Consider the following 6,771-nt stretch of genomic DNA (forward strand, 5'->3'; position numbering starts at 1 on the left):
TGAATGCGGACATACTCTGTGACTTTAACAACCAGTTGTGATAAGGTGTGAAGCGAGACTGAGAGGAGTCTTTCTTTTTCATTTTCTGCATCATTAGAACGTGCGAGCATGAAACTGTTTCCTGTGGATGGAATTAAAGGCGCGATTGCGTCCGGGCTGATGTGCCCGCTCAACGTGCCGTTCCGCCATCTTCCTAAAGCAAGGAAACAGTTTTATCTCTTTTTTAACATCCAATAATATGTAGCAGGGGGAAGAAAAAAAAAATTAACACGAGATCGCAGCCTGAAAGTGTGTCTTTTGTATCTAGAATCAGCAGAGGCAGACAAACATGAACAGTTCTGTTACAACGGGGCCAGGGGACCTCTGTGTTTTTGAGCAGGCAAAATGCTCACAGAACGAACGAGACACATCTGTTAAAGTCACAGTGTGTACGATCGAGCTACTCCCAGTCGGTACGTAGCGGACTTCAGATATTATTATTATTATTTATATCATTATTATAACACGGCCCACTCCAACTGGCAGCGTAGCCACGTGACATGAACTGACTGACATATTAGCTTTGGCTGTGATGTCGGCGTGGGTGGGCGGCCATTTTGGGAGTGTCGATATTAAGGTGAGACACGCCCCCTACAGGATGCTATTTTTCGTAGAATGTAACAGTTAAATGATGGTATTTCATGGTATTTAATTGATAACATTGATAACAGTGAAATCAGTATATATCAGGATTGAATACTTATATGTCCAGGTAATTTTTTAGCTATGGACTAAGTGAAATGTTACGTATTGCAACTTTAAGAGAAAAAAAGAGGATTACACAACTTTATCTCTGGTTATAAATTAGTGGAAGTACCATTGTTTATACTATTATTTTATGTCTATATAATTCACAGAGTGAGAACATATTTTACACTCCCACCCATAAATGTTCTGTATTTGTTAATTGTGTATGGTACACCTTTTGTGTGCATGCGTGTGTGTGTGTGTGTGTGTGTGTGTGTGTGTGTGTGTGTGTGTGTGTGTGTGTGTGTGTGTGTGTGTGTGTGTGTGTGTGCATCATGATAGAAATACATAATGCTTGATGTGTTTCAGACCTGATTAACACCTGGTGACTTTTGCCCAAATACATCCAGTCAGTGTCTGAGACTAAGTGCAGTCACATGAGCCAGTCTCTCTCCAATCCCCACTTAATATGCAAAGGAAGTAGGATAAAACTGTTGCTGTTATTGAGAGTCTGTGGCAGTGCACATTAGTAATTCATTGTTTATGTCATGAGAGCCATGAGGCTCTCATGACATTGATTCATTTTTAATTTAATTTAATTCTACAAACATATACCAATACTCCCACACAGCTCCTGATATAAGCATAGTTTTGCAATTTGAGCAATATGTTTTCATTATATCCATGCAAAGATGGAATCCATCTGCAGGTAATAAATACATGTATATGTTTTTATACGCAGTGGTACATCCCAGGAGAAAAGCAAGCTTCAAGCCTCACATCTAAAATAATAATATTCTTATCTTATGCTGAGCCACCACAGCAGATATATAAAAAAAATTAAATATATTATTTTACACATTTACTCGTGGCTTTGATGCCACACAACCGGTTTCATAGCAAATACATAAGGGTTTAATTGAATATTGAAAATTCAGATTTTAAACAATATTTATAATCAGACAGTGTAGAGTTAAAAGTTATAACAATTAAAAACATTTTTTGCAATAGATAAAACTGAATAGATGACTCAAAATGACAACCGTATACTTTGCTGTGGGCTATTGGACAATAAATATGACTTAGTGTTTTGTGCTGTAACAGACTGCCATTACAGTTTCCATGACAACAACATGTATCGCCACCATTGACAGCATGCCACCACACTAAAAATGTGGTCACATCGATCTTGACCCCCTCTCAATGTGGTTTTGATGACTTGTTTCTTGAAGGCATGCTCGGATACGCTCCCAACTGTGTGTCCTTAGTGCGATTTGTGATTGGACTTGAGTCAGGAGTGTGTTTGTGTGTGTGTGTGTGTGTGTGTGTGTGTGTGTGTGTGTGTGTGTGTCTGTGTGTGTCTGTGTCTGTGTGTCAGTGGCTGGTGTTTGGGTGTATGAGCCTAACTGTCGGTCAGGAGAGTATATGTCTGTGTATGTGTAGGCGTGTGTGTGTGTGTGTGTGTGTGTTTTGGGGTTTAGAGCATATAAGTGTGTCAGGAGAGTTGGTGTCTGTGTGTGTGTGTAGGCGTGTGTGTGTAGGCGTGTTTGTGTGTGTGTGTGTGTGTGTGTGTGTGTGTGTATGTTTTTGGGTTTAGAGCATATTAGTGTGTGTGTGTGTGTGTGTGTGTGTGTGTGTGTTTGTGTGTGTTTTGGAGTTTAGAACCTATTAGTATGTCAGGAGTGTGTTTGCATATGCGTGTGTTTTGGTGTTTGGAGTCTAACTGTGTCAGAAGAGTGTGTGTATGTGCATCTATGTATGTGTGTGTGTGTGTGTGTGTGTGTGTGTGTTCGTTTGTGTGTACCTGTGTGTTGTTGTACAGCGTTTGGCAGCAGTCTGATTGTGCAGCACTGGGATCCCAGAGTTAATAAATTCCTGTCCCCCAGTGCTCCACACAGGCTGATCGCCTGCTACTCCCCTGCTTCACACTCTGCTTAAGGCAAGGAGTGGATTGGGGGGAGGGAGGGGGAGAGAGAGGTGCAGCTTAGAATAAAGCCTCCCCACAGCCGCTGGTGTTGCCTTCATGTATCCTATGTCTCCCCCCCCCCCCCCCCCCCCGACCAAAAAAAAGCAATCGATGAAACCTCGATGTCTCACCTCGGTCATCAATATTTTTTTTGCTTGCAGAAACAAGTTTGTTTTCATTTGCTACCGTGGTGAGATATTCCTCTTATCACCTCTGATTGAACTCTGATGGATATCCATAGAGATCCTTCAGAGAATACTGATAATCACAATGTATTCTATATAGCTGCGTGCGTAATGATCAAATCTTCTGTGTTGGAGCAGGCTTGTAAATGCACCAGCCTTCGTAGTATTTTTTGTTTACATTAGATAATATTTGTTGTTGTTGCTGTATTGGTTATTTGATTACAGACCTGTTTGCCTTTGGCTTCATCTCTCTCTCTCTCTCTCTCTCTCTCTCTCTCTCTCTCTCTCTCTCTCACTTTCTCCCTTTCTCTCTCTCTTTCTCTCTCTCTCTTACTCTCTCTATCTCTCTTTTGCTAACTCTCCCTCTCGCTCTCCCTCCCTCTCGTTCTCTCTCTCTCTCTCCCTCTCTCTCTCTCTCTCTCTCTCTCTCTCTCTCTCTCTCACTTTCTCCCTTTCTCTCTCTTTCTCTCTCTCTCTCTTACTCTCTCTATCTCTCTTTCGCTAACTCTCCCTCTCGCTCTCCCTCCCTCTCGTTCTCTCTCTCTCCCTCTCTCTCTCTCCCTCTCTCTCTCACTCACACGCACACACACCCTCTGCAGCAATCGAGGAGAACTTTTATATATATATATATATTTCCGCAAGCCACTTATAGCCGCTTTATACAGCAAGCACCCAAGGACACGGTTAACTACAGGAATCATCCACACAAAGGCCTTCAGGGACTGTGAGCACATGAACACACACACACTCATACACACACACAAACATGCAAACACATGCCTGTGCACACACACACACACACACGCACGCACGCACGCACGCAAGCACGCATGCACGCACACACGCATGCACGCACACACCCAAAACACCCACACACACATACCGAGATGGGGTTTTGCCCCTCACAGTGTTAGTGCTTCCACATCTCTATGATCCAGTATAATATGAGTCATGCAGCAGTTCAGGGCTTGGAGTGAACACGCCAGCATATCTCCACACTCAGACGCACTGAAGAAACACACACCATCTTTTTAATATATATATTTTTGCTCTACAAAGCAATGAAAGTATGTGCGTGTGTGTGTGCGTGCGTGTGTGTGTGGAGTTATTTGATCATCCCTCATTGCTCCATCAGTGAAGGCATGTTAGGATTCCCCCTGTGCAGGGTTATCAGCCTGTTACATTGTTCTACTCCCAAGATCAAGAGAGAAGAAGCACAGAAACTGTGTGTGTGTGTGTGTGTGTGTGTGTGTGTGAGATATTTTTTATGAGACCATCACACACACACACACACACACACACACACACTGTTAGACGCATAAACAAATACAGACAGACACACACACACATAAAAAAAACGCCCAGGGTCACACACTCATGCACAGACAAACAAACACACACACACAAACACACACACACACACACACACACACAAATCAACAACACACACACACACACACACACACACACACACACACACTCAAACACAGATAACACACACACACACATAACAAATTAACAACACACACACACACACACACACACATGCACACACACACACACACACACACACACACACACACACATACACAGACAAACAAAAACACACACACACACACACACACACACACATAAACAAACACACACACACACACACACACACACACACACACACACACACACACACACACACACACACACACACACACACACACCAAACACACATGCGTGCATACATACGCAGCCGTAGGCAGGATAAAGCTCACACACAAGTGCATTCATTCTTCATTACTATTCTAAAGCTGATGGTCTGTAATTATCTTCCTTGGCTCTGATTACTCTCTCTGTAACGAGCTAATTAGATGGAGCCTTGTAAAATCATCGCTAGCATTACCGCAGACACGCGGCTGTGAGAGACGCACACAAACAAGCGAGATGCAAGCCGCGCGTGCCTCATACCGGGGGAAATATCAGGACGAAATGTTAAGTGAGAAGCGATCTGATTTTGAGTTGGCAGTAAAAAAAAAAAATGAAGAAAAGTTTGAAACCAAAATTTTTCCCTCCTCGTTATCCGGTGTGAAAAGAGCCCAGCACAGTCACAGGGCCATATGGCTCGGTAACTCCGGGCCTCCAAGGGCCTTAGCAGATAGAATCTGATCGTTGATTAGTTCCTCTCCGCAAACCCGGGCCTATCCTCAAATCCGAAGTCAGAACTTTTTCCCCTTCTCTCTTGGCAGAGCAGCTTTAAAAAGCCTGAGGAGATTAATTCCCTCCTCTGGCCCATTCCTCCCTGTGTTATTATCCTGCTAACAATCCTTTTAGGAGCTGTCACACACTTTATGGCCATTGTGTGTGTGAAGTGAACACTCCACAGAGCCGCCCTGCCGCGTTACACGCTCTCCGTGTGTGTTGCTCTCTCTCACACCACAAACACACGGGGCCGTCTGAACCGGCCGCCCAAGCATCTGCTTTTGTTTCATTTGCATCCAATTGAGCAAAAAAAAAACTGCTGGCACTTCAGAAAGATTTAGCGTTGCATTTAAATGAGAAAAATCTCAATTGTGCATGCCGCCGGGATAAATCTGGAGCTCTGAAAGGGAGAACCGACAACGGGAATCATCTCTTGCACACACCGGCTACCGTTTTTTTTTTTTGTGGATGTTTTGAGGGAGCAACAAGGTGATGGATGGTGGAGGAAAGCAGCAACATTAAAATGTGGCTTATTTAATGCACACGATACTTGTGGCGAAAAATCAGCCATCGTTATGCGAGCGTCTGTGTATGATGCAGGACGGGCTTCTCGAAATTCAGCCAATTACGAGTGCGGGATCAATGCAGTAATAAATCAGTTTGTTTCCCCTGTTTGTTTTTTAGGGTGGGTGGGAGAGGGGTTGTGCTCATAAATCAGTGTTTAAAAATAGAGACAGAACTGAGACTCTAGGACTTTTCTTTTGGAGAATCGTTAATGTCTGGAACACAAACAATATAGTAGCTCCTAGCATCAATAAAAGAACCACACACACAGCATTTAAAAACACACACACAAACACACACACATTCAACTGCAGTTATATCTATTGGCTAATCACGCAATTAGTCTCAGGGATTCTTCCCTTCCGCCGAACCTGGGACGTTATAAGGCAGAAAGCGACGTACACAAATCTCCCACGCTGTCTTTGACCGGGATTATGAAGTACACAAATAGCTCATGGCCCCACACAGAAGCCCTATTACATAATGGGATTTCAAATCCATAGTTGCTTTTCCTCGGGCCCCTTAGGAGAACTACCTGGTGTGGGGCTTATATGAGATTCATCTATCCCGCATGTTCGCACACAGCCCATAAAAACCTATGGACGGTGTGACGGACCGCAGCAGTGCTCCAGGGCTTGGTTAGTCCAGCGGGGATCCTTTCTGCCCACAATGAGGTGTGAACATGATCTCCTCTGAAATGTTGATAACCGTTATGAGTTGTTATCCCCGACGCCCACCCCCTCCTCATTTCCCCCCCCCCCACCCCCTCCGCTCAAAGTAATGAAGTTGTCCAAACGGTATGGAAAGCGTGTATTTTGTGGTGGTAAATTATCAGGGTTCTCCATCACAAAGCAAACACCTTGGAAGTGTTTACCCAGAGATTAGAGAATTAGCCAGCAGTAAACCGAGTCCTCCTCGGGCGGTCAGGTGCTCCGCTACGACCAGCCACCCCGGAGATGGCTGAGGCAAGGCTGGTAATTGGATTCCGGGAAAATCTTCTTATTCACACCGTTGAGACTTGCACACGCGCACGTACGTGCAACACACACGCACAGGCACCCACACACACACAGAAACATGCTGCACACACACAGCACAGCAGCGTGTCCGCAGTGGTAAGACATCATCTTCTGGCCCCCA

General features: G+C 44.3%; 1 protein-coding gene across 1 annotated transcript in view; it reads left to right on the forward strand.

Annotated features, from left to right (window-relative positions):
- The window catches only part of LOC311357849 (neural-cadherin-like), a gene marked incomplete at its 3' end in the record, with an annotated part of 93,799 nt that overhangs the window by 19,476 nt on the left and 67,552 nt on the right, over nucleotides 1-6,771 (forward strand).

Source organism: Micromesistius poutassou (genome assembly GCF_964030765.1).
Source record: "Micromesistius poutassou genome assembly, chromosome: 13".
In the NCBI taxonomy this organism is placed as follows: domain Eukaryota; kingdom Metazoa; phylum Chordata; class Actinopteri; order Gadiformes; family Gadidae; genus Micromesistius; species Micromesistius poutassou.